At 35.6% G+C, this 17,479-nt stretch overlaps 1 long non-coding RNA gene across 2 annotated transcripts in view; it reads left to right on the plus strand.

Moving 5' to 3' along the window:
* Positions 1-232: 232 nt before the first annotated feature.
* Positions 233-17,479, plus strand: part of LOC149132373 (uncharacterized) — a 120,360-nt gene continuing 103,113 nt past the window's right edge. For both annotated transcript variants that reach the window (XR_016244647.1, XR_016244646.1), the window contains exons 1-2: positions 233-468; positions 7,615-7,669. This is a non-coding gene — a long non-coding RNA (uncharacterized LOC149132373). The remainder of the gene's footprint in view (positions 469-7,614; positions 7,670-17,479) is intronic.

Raw genomic sequence — 17,479 nt, forward strand, 5'->3', positions numbered from 1 at the left:
TGTGAAGAAAGCTTCTTACCACACAGCCACTCCTGCACCTCTGTATTATATATATATATATATATATATATATATATATATATATATATATATATATATATATATGTGTGTGTGTGTGTGTGTGTGTGTGTGTGTGTGTGTGTAATATACATATATATATATATATATATATATATATATATATATATATGTATATTACACACACACACACAGCCATATCACATTGAAAACATCGGTTCTCATCTGATCACCAAATTTAAGCAACACCGAGCCTAGTTAGTACTGCTTGAGAAAGCTAGGTGCTGTAAGCATTTCTTCTTTAGGTGCAGAAGTGGTTGCGTAGTAAAAAGTTTGCTTCACTGCGCATGACCAAAACAAAGGGGTTGTCGTCAACCAAAGACACAACACGGCCAATTATGGCTCTGTCGTAATTTTCAGTTTACAAAGGATAATTAACGCAGCTGGAAGGTAGGAGAGATTTTGTCTTTTGGGGTACAGTGGGGCTATGTTATTGTATTGTTATTCTTTACAAATAGGGTATCTCCGCTGGCATCGAGGCATTTTTTTTTACCTCTTTTGGTTGCGTGTTTTTTTTCTTTTTCGTTTCTTTGTAGAACCTTCGGTTTGCGTTGTCTAGCCGTAAGAATTCTTTTTGCTCCTGTATTTTTTGAAGATTGGTTTGGATTTTTTTTTTTTCTGAAAGACTTTTTTGTGTTTAGGCGAACAACTGTTTTTATGCCTAAAAATTATTGTGGAGTACCTGTATTGAATAACCTACGACTGCCAGGAGTTCGAATAGGCCAAGACATTCAATTTGAACAACACGGTAAATTTAACTTTGTGAACTGCTTCACGTCGCTGAAGCACTGAATATTGTTGCCATGCTAGTCTGTAGCGTGGCGAATTAAGTAGTTCAGCTGCGAGGTGGGGCTGTTTGTGTTTGGCCTGCCTGCAGTTGAGCAAATTGATTCACGTTTTAGTGAATAATTGTTTTAATTGTGAAAATTATTTTGGGGCGTATCCCGCCTCCAAAATATAAAACTTTTTTTTGAAAATTCGTAGAAACTCACTGTGTTCCGGGTGGGACCCTGTAGTTATGCCCGGGTGGCATAACTACAGGGTTTTACCCCCCCCCCCCCCTCAGACTTTGGGAGGTCATAACTTTCAGAAAAATAAATATTTTTTAATGAAATTTTCTATGCATATAGTATTTACTATGTAGAATCTGAATATACAAAAATTTCCGGTGAAAGTGTTTTGGAATGGGGGTGGGGGACAATGTTCGGAAATTCCAACAGAGTCCACTTAAATTCTTCTTAACTTCCAGGAAAATTAATATTTTTTCGTGAAATTTTCTACAAATATACCTTGATGTATGTACATTTCGAGCATGTAGGAATTTTGAAGGAAACAATTGCAGGTTATTTTTTAGAAGTGTTCCCCACTCGGTGGTGTTTCGGAGCAAGTCGTCCATAATTGTTTCATTTTTCTCTATTATATGCGTATGTGCATCCGTAGATTTGTAATGAAGTAATACGCTGCTTCTGTTCTCTTCTACTTCTCTACTAGAAACGTTTGCTTTGGAATTTACTTCTATTGAGAAAAAAAAATCATGTGCATGTTATTTTGAACGAAAGTTTTCTTATGACGGCTTCTCTTTTCTGCTTATTACTATACACGTGTATAGATGTGTATATGTATGCATTTGTAAGTATATATATGTGTATGAGTATATATGTATAGATGTACATACACAACAGGCTTCTTTCAGTTTCCCTCTACCAAATATACCTATAAAGCTTTGATAAGATGACATGCTCAAGGTGCCATGCAGTGAGATCGAACCCAGAACTGCGTTGTTGGGAATTAAACTTCTCAACACACAGCCATACCTGTGCAATATAAATTGCTTAGTTAATGATAAGTTAAATGTAGAGATATACAAATTAAGATCCAATTGCTTTGAGTTGACACATATCCTGTGAATGAAACTGGGTTAATGGAATCTTCGGAAGCCTGTCCATTAGCATGTACCTTTAGCAGGATCAAATCTGCTGTAGTCATGTGGGCCAGACCTGAGAATAATACATGCATATTGTTCTTTAATCATTCCTTTTATTAGTTTTGGAGAGCCATGAGAGTTGTTTTTCTTTCTTTGGTTCAAACCCATACAAAACCTCCCAGGCAATGCTAGATATATTCTCAAATAATTATAACCTGACAAAGTTCTTTATTTTTAACAAGTATTGGATTTCCATATATCTTTTCTCCATATCTGTCTCTTAGATCTGCAAGAATGAAGGAGAAATGTCTTTCCCAGTTACCAGAATAATTCCAAGCATGCTATAATTAAAGCCATCAATTATTTTGAAAGTGAATCCTGCAAATTCAGTCTGCCAAATTTGGAACATTTTGATAAAAAAATTTGTGGTTTGGGACTGGAAATGAAGAATATTTTATTAAGCATTACAGAATTATATTTTGCTAGACAGCAGAGGTGTTGTGGGAATTAAAATGCAAAAAAATTGAAATTCTTTTTGTCTTTCGAAAACTCAAAATTCCTAAAACATACTGAGCCAATATACTATAAGATTTAAGTATATCATGCCCAAAAGAAATGTTTGAATAATGTGTCCCATTCTGACAATTATAAAGTTTAGAAAACAATGAACGATTGTATTATGCTATACGTAGAGGCATGATTATAGAAAGAAGAGGGGTAAATGAACAGTCCCTGTACACTGCAGAATACATGAATGGCCTCCACATATAGTGGGATAAATTAATAGTCTCTGCCTATAGCTGGATAAATAAAGTTCTGCACAGTGTGAGATTAATGAATGGTCCCCACACATGGCAGAATAAAATGAAAGGAAGTAAAAAGTGTGGCCATTCCACCAGTGTCACTTTAATTCTATAACCTAATGAAACAACAGACTGTGGTTTATGTTTTTATAATTTTGTACATTATTTCTTTCAATTAACAATAAGGGACTGGCACAATGGGGAGTTGGCAACATATCAAAAGTAACTGTTTTGTTAGATACATCAGTGGTTCTCAACTGGGGGCCTTATGGCCCTTGTGGGGTCCATATAAGATTTTGTTGTTAAAATTTATGTGCAATAAATTGGTTATACTTCTTCAATGCATAAACTATTTAATTTTTTTATACAATTCATGATAATTTACAGTTGGGTGTTTTTTGTATACATAAGATGGCTATGAGGATCCACTGGAATAAAATAAGAATCAAAGAAGTCCATAGGTAAAAAATTTATATGATGACTGCCTGTGCCAGGGATGGACCATCTTAGTGAAACTGGATCAATGAAAGTTATATGGGAGCCTATTGTGCAGGTCGTACTACTAAACTCCAAGGTTCCAGCCATGTCACACACTGTCACTCTAATTTAACCTGAGAATTCCATTTAGGGTACATGAGTCTGTGAACCAGTAATGAGTCTGTGGAGCATTAACATAATTCTCATATCCACTACTTCCATGTCAATTTAACAAACAGGAATTCCCAGTTGACTGAACAAGAGACTGCTCATTGTCAAAACCAGGCCTGGCCAACTTGAATTACATTGCAGGCCACTTTGATCACTGAAAGTCTTTTGAGGGACGTTTGTATTCTGACAGAATTGAAAGCATTTTGCTTTCTCATGCTTGATACACAACATATACACACATACATATATATATATATATATATACATATATACGACGGGCTTCTTTCAGTTTCCGTCTACCAAACCCACTCACAAGGCTTTGGTCGGCCTGAAGCTATAGTAGAAGACACTTACCCAAGGTGCCATGCAGTGGGACTGAACCAGGAACCATGTGGTTGGTTAGCAAGCTACTTACCACACAGCCACTCCTGCGCCTATGTATATGTTCTATGATCATTAAAGTGCAATGACCTCCACAATAACCAGTCTTCAGTTTCATCTACCATTCCTAAGTTAATCAGAAACATAGACTGCCATGCTACTGATAAACCTTGTAGGGAGTTCAATTATTTGGTGAAAAGAATACCACCAAAACAAATTAAGCTGTCCGAAGAACGGGTGCATTTGCTAGTATATATATATATATATATATATATATATATATATATATATATATATTAATAAATTAATTCCTTTACCCTTTTATTTATATATATATATATATATCTATATATATACAGACAACAAGCTTTTTCAGTTTCCATCGTCCACGACTATGGTAGAATACACTTTCCCAGGGTACTACATGGTAGGACTGAACCCAGAACCATGTTGTTGGGAAGCAAACTTCTTCCTGTCAGCACAGATGCCAGCTGATTGTCATAATGAATTGGTAGAATGGAGAATAAAATGGTTGGTTGGATTTGAGTTATGTTCCTTTGAGTTTAGTTCTTTCTGAGGTTGACTTTCTTTCAATTATGGAGTGTCAATAAAAAGAGCTGTTGTACCAGTCAAATACTGGAGGATAAATTGAATCAACTATACACCCTTTTACAAGAAGGGTCATTGTAACAGACATTATCAGTATCAATGTGGCACTGAGAACAGTGGACTGGCAGAATCCCTAGCTCAGATACAATGCTTGGCAGCATTTCTTCCAGCACTTTTCGTTCTGAGCTCAAATTCTACCAAGGTCAACTTTGCTTTTCCCCCTTTTAGGATCTATAAAATAAATGCCTACCCTAAATCCACTGGCCTTTTGTCAAAATTTAACTTGTTTCCTACTGCCATTCTTTAATTGCAATTAACAGCCATTCCTCTTCCTGCAGGTAAATTGTAATTATCTTGGCAAGTGTGAGGTGTCAGTTGCCTCAGCTGCAATAAATGAGAGCAAAAACAATGATGGTGCTGCTGTGTGAACAATGGATCTGCTAAAAATGGCAACTAAATTCCCTCTTATAACCTCTAATAAAAGAACATTACATACTGTAGTTCTACACACTTCTAAAGAGAGCTGATCTTGATCAAAATGTTTTTGGTCAAAATGTCTGCTTGATCAAGACTGACCTGGAGCTAAGACACCCATATCAAACACTGAACACAAGAGCCTTTAGGTGGTCGATAGAGAATCTAGAAATAGCAGCCAAATGTCCCTCACATTACATCTTGAAAACTCAGAACTAGGATAATGGATCCTGCAGTTCAGGTTCCAGTACACACTTTATGATATTGTGGGAAGGATGCAACTGCAATGTCTTTGACTTATCAGTCTGCTTGGATCAGAGATCAACTGAAGTTGTATAACACCATAAAACACATGTACTTGCACACACATGTACATGCACACACACATGCTTATACACAAACACTTCCAAATACTCACAAACAGATGTCCACACACTTACTCACCCATTTACTCGCATGTATGTTCATGTGCACTCACACACACACTCTCTTTCTCTCTCTCTCTCTCTCTCTCTCTCTCTCTCTCTCTTTTACACACACACAGTGCTTGGGTGGGAGTAACTTACCACAACACGACTTTAGGAGTGTTGGAGCCCTAATTCTTGTCCCAACACCAGTCTAGAAGAGGGCTGGATAGAACTCCTTAACCAAGGTGGGCAGGGGATGGGTGAATTCATATGCATTGCTCTGCTACCTTCAGGCTGCGTCCAAGTTGGAAGAGTCCATTGTGGCTAGCTTCAAGGTAGTTTCTGACAGACTGCTGCAGCTGTGAGGAGGAGTTAGTGGTTGCTTGATACAATTGTCACTGACTTGTATTTAGTACTCTAGTATGGTCACAGACATCAAACAGAAGCTTAGTAAAAGAATAAGTTTTGTATTTAGCAACATCTACATTCTTGAATGTGTATAATTGTATATATACAAATGCTTGTGTATGCATGCACATATATATACATATGTACGCATATATACAAGTATATATAGTTGTATACCTAGATATCTATGTAAGAATATATATATATACACACACATATACAGATATATATACACATATATATATATATAGGCCTACACACACACACATATATATGTATATATAGAGAGAGAGCGAGAGAGAGAGGACCTGTTGTATGTATTGTTGCACACTGCATTTGACAACATATCAGAATGTGCACACATACCTATATATACATGCATATACATACAAACATACATATATACATACATATATATATATATATATATATATATATATAAACCCTTGATGTGTAGCTATTGATGTGAAAATGAAATATAGTGCCATCTAAAAGGTCGTAACTGGCTGACATTTTACAGGAGGACTTCCTGTGAAAGTCTTGTATGAAAGCCATCATCTCTGGCAGAATTAAATGGTCGTATGTGATTCCTTAAACATGGCTGCCAATCTATTTGTCGTCTGCCAATAGAGATTCGATTCTCTTCTGAATCCTTCGATCTCAGTTCGCATTGACCTTTTGCTGATATATAAACAGTGCAGGGATATTTTTGTGCTTTATGTGGGTGCGTATATGTGTGTCGATGCCTGTGTATAAATTCATATATGATTCTATGTTTATGCATGTCTATATATATATATATATATAAATATACATGTTTGCATACATACATACATACATACACTCGTATATATATATACATGTATATGTGTGTGTTTGTGTGTGTGTATATATATGTATATATATATATATATATATATATATATATATGTGAGTATATATACATACTGGTATATGTATGTGTACCGACATATGTATCTATGCATATATATGTTTACGTGTGTGTATGTATTAATGTGCGCTGTATTTGTGTTCATATTTGATTTGGTTGGATCATACAATTGTGTTGATGCAAACATACATGTGTGTGTAGTGCATAAATATCTATAAATATAAATACTAGAGTGTGTACGTATGTGTATACACACACGCACACATATATATATATAAGTGTATGTGCATGTTTTCTATTGGTGCTTGTACATTTTATGAGTGTGTTCGTATATATTTCTTTATGTGGAACATCTATATTGCCATGTACATGACTCTCAATATACATGCATTCATATATATATACATATATATATATAGATTCACGTCTTTGTGTACACACATGCATATATACATATTTATATATGTATGCATATATATATATATATATATACACACACACACACACACACACCCACTGTATGTGTCTATCACTCTTTATACATCTAAGTATGTATACTCGTGTTTATATATATATATATATATATACATTCATGTCTGTATATGCTTCCATCCATCCATACATATATGTCTGTTCATGTTGCTGAATTTATATGTATTTATATATCTATTTATGTATATTTGCATTCCTGTATATGCATTGTATTCAGATCTCTCTGCATCTATGTTCTGTGTGTGTGTGTGTGTGTGTGTGTGTGTGTGTGTGCATTTTGTTCATGTAACCATTTGCTAGTTATTAACTTAAGTTTGACCTTTCTACTTTTTATTTTCCAGCTAATTTTTTTATGTTCTTCTTATCGAAATTTGGGAAAATATCTTACCAAATCTTCATCTCTTGCCATTTCTTCGTTGATTCTAAACCTTGTCGATTCTTTCTGTCTTCTTCTTCTCATTGTCCATTCCTTCTTTGACCTTTCTCTTGTACAACCAGAACTTGGTGGAAGACAGATGTTATGGTGAAGACAAGTTTGGAAGTTCTACCATTGGTTAGTTTCTTGCGTCTTTTCTAAATATTATTGATTCCACATCAAGTTTTGCATCAAAGTACCATTGTCTGTAAAACTATTCTCTCTCTCTCTCTCTCTATCTCTCTCTCTCTCACACTCCCTCTTTATATATGGTTGTGTGTGTGTGTGTATATATATATATATATATATATTTTGTATCTTTTACTTGTTTCAGTCATTGGACTGCAGCCATGCTGGGGGTTTTAGTCAGACTAATCAACCCTAGGGTATATTTCTATGCCTGGTACTCACTTATTTTTCAGTCATATTTGCTGGATCACTTAGTTATGGGGATGTAAGCAAACCAACACAGGTTGTCAAGTGATAATGGAGAGGGAACATAGACACATACACACACACACACATATATATATATACATGTATGTGTGTGTATGTATGTATATATATATATATGTGCACACACATATGAAAGGCTTCCATACAGTTTCTATCTACCAAGGCATTGATTGGCCTGGGGTACAAATTGAGTACTTTCCTCTTAGTTAAGTGGGGCATGGCACAATGTGTAGAAGAGCTGATGGGGGAATGTGAGCATAGAGGATGTGCAATAGACATGGGGTGCATGCCCAAAGAAATAGGTAAAGGGGGTGGGGTAATGCATATCCCACTTTTTCCGTAAGTCTTATGGGGGAAATTAAGTATCACCAGTTGACACGCCTTCATCAGTAGTAACATCTGGAGATCATTTGTCACCAACTTTCCTCAAATCTTACTTGGTTTCCCTCTTCCGCAAGTATAATTCACCTTGAGTACTCAGCACTTTTACATCTGTCATCTTCCATCTGCATCATGTACCTTACCATCGCAGTCTCTCCTTTTGCAGGCTACATCTGATTCCCTTGGGTTTATTCATATTTCATCGTTAATGCACAAGATACAGTCAGCAAAGCAGGCTCCTCTTATTTCTTTCTAATCTTTACAGTTTCTCTGCATTTAAGGCCTGCATCTCACCGTCATGCATCAGCCCACTTCACAGGCAAATATCATACAATCCGTCTTAACCCTGAGGAATAAACCCTTGGAAACACTTAGAATATACTTCTCTGATGAGGTCTAATAACATCGAAAGATGATATTTATTTTCACCATTTACTTTAAAGAGCACATCTCCCTACCGCCATACTGCTAGTGTCACTATTGTCCAGACACTTCAATCAACTGATCTTCCTAGTGATCAACCTCTTGTTTTAGATTCAGAGGGGGAGGTTGGAGCTACTAGTTGCATAATTAATGCCAGTTGATGGAAGTTTTTCTAATCCTTTTATGCTAGTAGCAGTACCCAGTCCAACCCAGGTTTATAATTATCTAATGCAAATATCATCACATGTATTGGATATATTTTGCATAAATTTCTTTAAAAACATACTGAACATCTTCAGTTATTCCAGGAATATTCACTTAATATGGTCACATCAAATCTATTCTGAAAACTGTCTTATTTGAACTTTAAAGAAAATGTAACAAATAGAAACAAAAGGCATGGCTGAGTGGTTAGAAGTTTCCAAGTTCAGTCCCACTATGTGGCACCTTGGGCAAGTTTCTTCTATTTATAGCCCCAGGTTGACCAAAGCCTTTGAGTGGCTTTGGTAGATGGAAACTGAAAGAAGCCCATTGTATGTATACATATATATGTATATATTTATGTGCATGTGTGTCTGTGCTTGTCATCCACCGCTGTTTGACAACTGGTGTTGGTTTGTTTACTTCCCCATAACCTAGCAATTCAGCAAAAGAAAACGATACAATAAATATCGATGTTCATAAAATGATAAATACTAACGTCAGTTGGTTTCAACCATAGGCGTATGCGCTTGAAGGAGGCGTATGCGCTTGAAGGAGGCGTATGCGCGTGAAGGAGGCGTATGCGCGTGAAGGAGGCGTATGCGCGTGAAGGAGGCGTATGCGCGTGAAGGAAGCGTATGCGCGTGAAGAAGAGAGACAAATTGTGTTTATGTATGTGTGAGAGAGTGACTGAGAGAGAGAGAGAGAGAGATACAGATTGTTTGCTCGCTTCTAACAAGAAAAGTCAAGAAAAACTGGGAGAGGGAGAAATAAAGCGTCTAATGAAAGAAAAGGAAGATAAAATGTCAGCGTTCATAAAAAATTTAAATGTATTTTTTTTTCTTCTTAAACATGAGATATAGGTTCAATGTTTTTGAAAGACACTATACTTTATAAAGAGATTATATATACTTTCTCACACAACAATTAAAATATATTTACTTTAGATCATTTATTTACTTTATATCGTTCATCTTTCTCTCCCCCCCCCCCCCCCGCCAGTACGAGTCCTAAATATCGACCTTTTCCGTAAAAAGTGTCTTCGGCGATCTTTACCAAAGATCGGCCTTTTCCGTACCCTAACCCTAACACCGTAGTGAAGATCGTGCGGGTGTTACGGAAAAGGCCGATCTTTGGTAAAGATCGCCGAAGACACTTTTTACGGAAAAAGCCCATATTTAAGACTCGTACCGTAAGATCGCCATCCATTTATTTAACAACAATGAAGCAACGAGGTATGTAACAATTTATCAGTGTGTCATTTATTTTTTTCTTAGTGAAAATCGTGCGAGTGTTATCTAAAAATTTACCTGTACTTTTTCATGGTAAATTTGAGATTTAAAAATGTTTTCCATATTCTTTATCTCTGTATGTTGGTTAATTCAATTAGAAAATAAAACCTAATGACGATGTAATTAGCAACTAGCACATTTGGTTTCTTAGTTTTTGTTTGTTTTTTTGTTTAAATTCTTTACTTGACTGTTATATTTCTTACGAAGAGTGAAAAAAATGTTTTCCATATTCTTAATCTCCGTATTTTCCCCGTACATTGAAAAATAGATGGTGAAAAGATCAATGTGTGTGTGGGGGGGGGGGGGGGATTTCCAAGGCTGAAAATGTAAAACGCTTTTATTTTCTTCTTAAACATGAGATATAGTTTCAAAAATAGGGTTTTGTAGCATATTTCTTACGTAGAGTCTGTATTCTTAATTTTTTAAAATTTTATTATATATTTCAATTTCGTTCTATTCTATTGCATTTTGCTTTATTTTTCAACTGTTTGTTTGACGGAACAAGTTACTCTTAATTGAAAACGACCACATAACGTTGTCTGTATTTGAAAACAGTTTTCTCATTGCTGATTTTTCGTTCATCAGAACTGCAACTTCAGCTTCATTTGTGCCTTCATTTAATCACATTTCCCCATCCGTCAGTTTCATTTTCTCTCTCTCCCAATCTGTCTCAGAGGTCGAACGGCTGCTGCGTTGGCACAGAGGGCTAGAAGGGTCAATGAGACTTCTCAAGAAAGTAATTTGCGATTGGCTCAAACCTCTTTGCATGCTTTGAGCAGGAGAGTCACTGAAAGTGACGACGAAAGAGCCATGCGACTACAAAGGAGGAGGTCGTTCGACCGTCCGGTGCGTTTTCAAGAAACGAGCTCAGCTTGATCTGCTCGCAATTCAAAAAACGCTGCTGGGTTGATCTAAATCGTGTTGAAATGGATATTATACTTGTTATCCTTTTTGAATTTCAAAGACTCAGAAACATGTCTCTGGGTGGAAGTGCTTGTCTCCCCCTTGTAAACATAAGGACACAGGAAATGTGTCAAGGCCGACAGGAAGCGGTGCAGCTTCCTAGGTCTAACCAATTGTAGTATTATTCCCTTCAGGGGACTGTCACATTAAGTTGACAGCATACAACTACTATACCAGAAAATATCATGCTGAATCTCCCTGAGAACTACATTAAAGGAATGCAGTGTCTGTGGAGTACTCAGCCACTTGCATGTTAACTTCACAAGTAGACTGTTGCATTGATTGGATCAACTGGAATCCTCACCACCATATCCAGCAGAGTGCTAGTTATTGTTGACGTTGTACTTTGTCAGTTAAGATAGCGATAATTTCTCTCATTCCCTGTGCCTTCTTCATAGTCTACCATTGGAGAACAACCTATATTTAAAGGTAATATTTATCCCCACTTAAACATGGATATTCTGTTAGAAGAAACTATACTGCAGAAGACAACATGAAAGAAATTCTCATATTGGCTTTTTGGTGCAAAATGCACTTTTGCTTATATTGCTAGTGGGGAGATGCCTCCTCTCTACCTCCAGCACCAGGCCACCAAATCACATATTTAAAGGAAGACTCAGTGAGAAATAAACAAACACCATTCTTTGCCATTACTGTATAACATGGAAATTCAAAAGTCATGTGTTTGGTGATATGACACTGCTAAACAATATACATTTTTGCAGCAATTTACTGACAAGAGGTTGGAACCAAGAGACACATGATATCTCTTCCCTAGCCTTTCTTTTGTTACATCTACTATTTCTTTCACCAAACATCTAAACGTCCTTGTCTTCTAAATATCTGACACTAAAGGTTAGATTGGTCTTCCCTGAGGAGGTTTAATAAGACCAAAATATGTATAGAGTTACTAATATACTACCAAAATCAGACTAACTCCCCCCACCTATTGTATTCTATATTAATGAAATTTGGGGTTGTGCCCCTTGGCTCTTTTGTTTGTTTTTTTTTAACCAGAATTAACCATTAAGCTAGTGATAACTTTCTTCCTGTTATGGTTGAAGTTTGGTTTGAAATTTCTTCGCTTGATATATTGTTATCTTTGGTTCTAACATAGAATTTAACCGGGAATTATAAGATGTGAAGGTCTGGCAGGAACTGAACATATTTCAATACTAGATGCACACGAGTGCTCACACACATACACACATACAAACAGAAAGATACATATACATGCACACACAGAAATTCATATGCACAAGTATACATACACACAAGCAAATACATGCACTCAGATATGCATACAGATATGCACACACACAACGAACGCATGCAAAGGCACACACAAACATACCCATACATGCACACTGCATACACACGCTGAAACACACATAAATAAAAGCAAGACAATCACACACACGCACACACACACACACACACACACACCCAAATGTACGGACAAAGATTACACATACATACACAACATACAGTACACGATTACACAGCAACACATACACACAATGAAACAGACAGAAAATCCAAATAGATGCACACACATATGCACCCACACAAATACAACATAGAGAGGGGGGGGGAGATATGAATATGTTTGATGTGATAGAAAGTAATTATCAGTCTGTATACTCTGTAGTCCCCTGGTTCTCGTATTTTGGTCACCATAAAAGTCTGCTCCGTAATAAAGGACTGGACTCTATAGAGTCCAAACATTGGCAGCACAAAGCCTTTTTTCATTATCTCCGTAAATCAATTCCATCCTTTGACGTCTGTTTGCAATAGTGTGCACATACAGCACACACACACACACATATATGCATGTACATATGTGTAGATATATATCTATATATATATATATATATATGAGAGAGAGGGAGAGAGTCCTAGGGGTAGGATGATCTTTTCATTCATGATTGAAATTGTGTTTTCTGGGTGAGTGAATAGTTTCCTATTGATATAAAGAGACTCATCAACAGAACGCTTTTAATAAATGTACACTCCAATCCTGTACTTTTCATGTGTGCTACATATGCATACATATATATATTACATATATACATGTATATACTGTACACACACTCACACATATACACACACATACATATGCACAGTGTGTTTGTTGGTCACTAGCAAATATTCATTTAACCAATATATAATTTTAGTAATTGCTTATTAGTCTTTACAAGTCTCAACTCCCAAAACACTTACACAGCTATTGCGTTCAGAATATTTCCAAGAATTTTGTCATATTTGAAAATGAAAATTGGTCGACATTATTGATGATCTTCTATGTTAATCATTTTTCCAACTGTTGGAATAGATCCGAGTGTTTTATTTTTTTAATATCTATTTATTATTCATTTATTTATTTTTTTAGAACCAACCATTTATTGGTTTTTGCCAGTCATCAATCAGTTCATTGTTGTTGCTTTCATTCCTAACTCCCTAAGCCATTGGTAAATGTGTGTCTTCCATTGGCTGTATTTACACTGCAATTCCTTTACTAAACTGAAGTGAGACGAATATATATATAAGGAGAGGGAAATAAACAGACAATATTACTGGTAGTGTGGCAAAAACGAATCCAAAAACCATGTTACTTTATATATCCATGTACCTATGCATTGTTAGATAATCTCTCAATTTGGAGAGTACAGAGTATGGAATTCAACAAAAAACTGTACATCAACTTCATCAATTTCAAAAAGGACTTTGATGGTATACACAGACTGTTAGAATAGCTGAGACTTATGGAATTCCTCAAAAGCTTAACACCTTAAAAAAACCTGCACAGGGATACATGCTGCTGTATCAGAACTTCAACATAGTCTCAGGGGTGTGCCAAAGCTGCATGTTTTGCGAAATTTTTCTGGAGAACATTATTTTTCTTTGTGGTTGGGTCGTTGATGACCTCATTCTAGCATATTGGATGTCCACCTAGTGGTCATCCCTTATACATGTGTAATATATATATATATATAGGTACAGAACTAGCTGTGTGGTAGTAGCTTGCTTACCAACCACATGGTTCTGGGTTCAGTCCCACTGCACAGCACCTTGGACAAGTGTCTTCTCCTATAGCCTCAGGCCGACCAGAGCCTTGTGAGTGGATTTGGTAGACGGAACCTGAAAGAAGCTTGTTATATGTATATGTATATATATATATATATATATATGCATATGGTTGTGTGTCTGTGTTTGTCCCCACACCATTGCTTGACAACTGATGTTGGTTTGTTTACATACCCGTAACTAGTGGCACTAGTCTTGCCCGCTTATGTTCTGGTGTTTTGCAAAATTTTTTTCTGGAGAACGTTATTTTTCTTTGTGGTTGGGTCGTTGATGACCTCTTTCTAGCATATAGGATGTCCACCTAGTGGTCATCCCTTCTTATACACATGTAATACAATTTTTCTGAATTTTCATTTTTTTTTATATGTTAGGCCACTGGGTTTTAAATTGAATTAATATTCAATTTATCACCCTCTATATATAAATATATAGATAGATATAGATATATACATGTATATGATATAGACATAAGAATCAAATTTAAGCAAATGCAACTCACCTATAGATTTATATTTATTCAGCCCTAGATTCAAGACACATGAATTTCTCCAAAAGTATATTCAATACATTAAAAATATACATATAAAAACATAAATATATAAATATATGCTCTAAAAATATATTGAAAAATAAATGCATATACAGGTCGACTTAGAGATTATAAAACAATCATAAAAAGAACCAAGAGTATAAGATAAAAAGTTTGAGTGTTACTAATCCAGTTAATAACCTTATTGCTTTTCTGTGGGGGTACGGTTGTCCAGTCATAAAAAAATATTTACATCCATTTTTGGACATCAGAGAAAATTAATTCTTTAAAAGGCTCACATACTGTGCTTTTCTAATGAGAATTAACTACTGTGTTTTTATAGAGCTATATGTAAAAGATGGGGAGGAGGAAATACAAAGCATGAAGACATAAGGTTACTGATGGCTCTATAGGTATATATATATACCTATATGCACCAGTCCTCAGTCAAATCGTCCAACCCATGCTAGCATGGAAAGCGGACGTTAAACGATGATGATGATGATGATGATATATATATTGGAGAGCAAAATAAAACTAAAGATTTGGTTAAAATTTTTATTATAACATCACAAATTATGTAATCTTAACATTTCACCTGCATTTACATATAAGCCATCCACTAATCCTTACATACATAGTTACATAATTACCTTACAATATCAAATCATCAGAAGAAAAATGTAATTTAATCCATTGTTTTGTAGGCAGAGCTAAACTGAGAAGTGTATGTATATTCAATAGATTCTTCTATATATACAGCCATTAAGGAAAGGAGTTTCATTATTATTATTGTATCAGATAAAAAAAGAAAGAGAGAGAGGAAAACTGGTTTCTAAGTGCAGTCAAGTTCTCCAGGGAAGAGAAGAAATTTGGTTCCTAAACTATCTAGATCAAAGAAAGTAATGTTGATAAATGGCAAAGTATTCAGTTGCAGTAGAATGGATTGGACAAGCATTGATAATTTGACACCCTCTTTGATCTTGATAGTTTAGGAGTTAAATTTCTTCTCTTCCCCTGACATCCTAACTGCACTTGTAACTAATTTCTGTCTCTTTCCCTCTTTTTTTTTTATCACACTTATAATAAATATTAATAAAATTCTTTTCTTTGATTCTTATGTTTACAAGATTTTATTGAACAGACTTGCAGTTTTCAGCATGTATTTGCCTATCACTTGACATTAGTAACCAGCAAAGGATTAAATTACATTTTTCTTCTGATGATCTTGTGTTCTAAGGTGATTATGTAATTCTCTGTTAAGATTACTGCATGGAATGCTAGTATACAGTAGGGAAAGACATGTGAAGATTATATAATTTATGATGTTGTAATAAACGTTTTCACCAAATCTGTTTTATTTTGCTCTTGCATATAAATTCCGTTAAGTCATTCAAATATATATAGTACCAAACAAAAACCTGAGGGAAAATTATGTTTAATACTTTATTCGAAGTTGGACAAATGTGGATTTAAGTGGAGTTCTAAGTAATGCTTAACTGTTGAGCTATCTCGTTCAAAATAGCAACATGTCAAAATGTATACATGACAGGCTTCTTTCAGTCTTATAAACCAGGGATTGTGAGTTCAATTCTCACTGGGTGCTTCATGGAGAGTACATTTTATCGATGCAGGAATGGCTGTGTGGTAAGAAGCTTGCTTCCCAACCACATGGTTCTAAGTTCAGTCCCACTGCATGGCATCTTAGTTAAGTGTCTTCTACTATAGACTCAGGTCAACCAAAGCCTGTGAGTGGATTTGATAGACAGAAACTGAAAGAAGGCCATTGTGTGTATGTATGTATATTTATATATATATATATATATATAGATATGTATGTATGTATATTTATATATATATATATATATATAGATATATATATATATATACATATATATATATAGATAGATAGATAGATAGATACACACACATACATATATATACAGGGTGCAGTGAATATATTGTCATCTAAACTTTGCAAAATGGAAAATAACACTGACATGTCAGTTATATTTACCAAAATTACATAAAAATATCTTGAAATACCAAAGAGTAAATTTATTCAATAGAATCGCCATTGGTTTCAACCATGCCCTTCAGACAACTTGGGAAATTTCTGCAACTCTTCTGTACAGTTTCCTTGTCTAATGCTTCCATAATCCTTGCCTTCATTTCATCTTTGGTGTTACAAGGAGTTTTGATGGTCGCTCACTCAACTGTGCCTTACACATAATAATCAAAGGGGTTGCTGTCTGGGGAGTTAGGTGACCACATGTTAAGGGTAATGTGGTCACAGAAATTGTCTGACAGCCATGACTGGGTTCTCCTGCTTGTGTGATATAGTGCAGAATCCTGTTGCCAGACATAGGGTCTTCTAGCAGCCACCCTCTTGACCCAGGGCAGCACTACCACCTCTAGGGCCTTCATGTTGAGTATGAGGCCATGTAGGAAGATGAATGGAGGGATAATGTCACCATAACTAGTTATCACTCCAAACACCATGGTATTGATTGGATGTTTAATTTTTATCACTCTCTGTACATGCACTGTCCTCAGATTGACACCCAGTCACTCTGAAATGTTATTATTGGAGCTTCTGGTGTGAATGCCAAGTAG

The sequence above is a fragment of the Octopus bimaculoides genome, chromosome 16 (genome assembly GCF_046866305.1).
Source record: "Octopus bimaculoides isolate indiv1 chromosome 16, ASM4686630v1, whole genome shotgun sequence".
In the NCBI taxonomy this organism is placed as follows: Eukaryota; Metazoa; Mollusca; class Cephalopoda; order Octopoda; family Octopodidae; genus Octopus; species Octopus bimaculoides.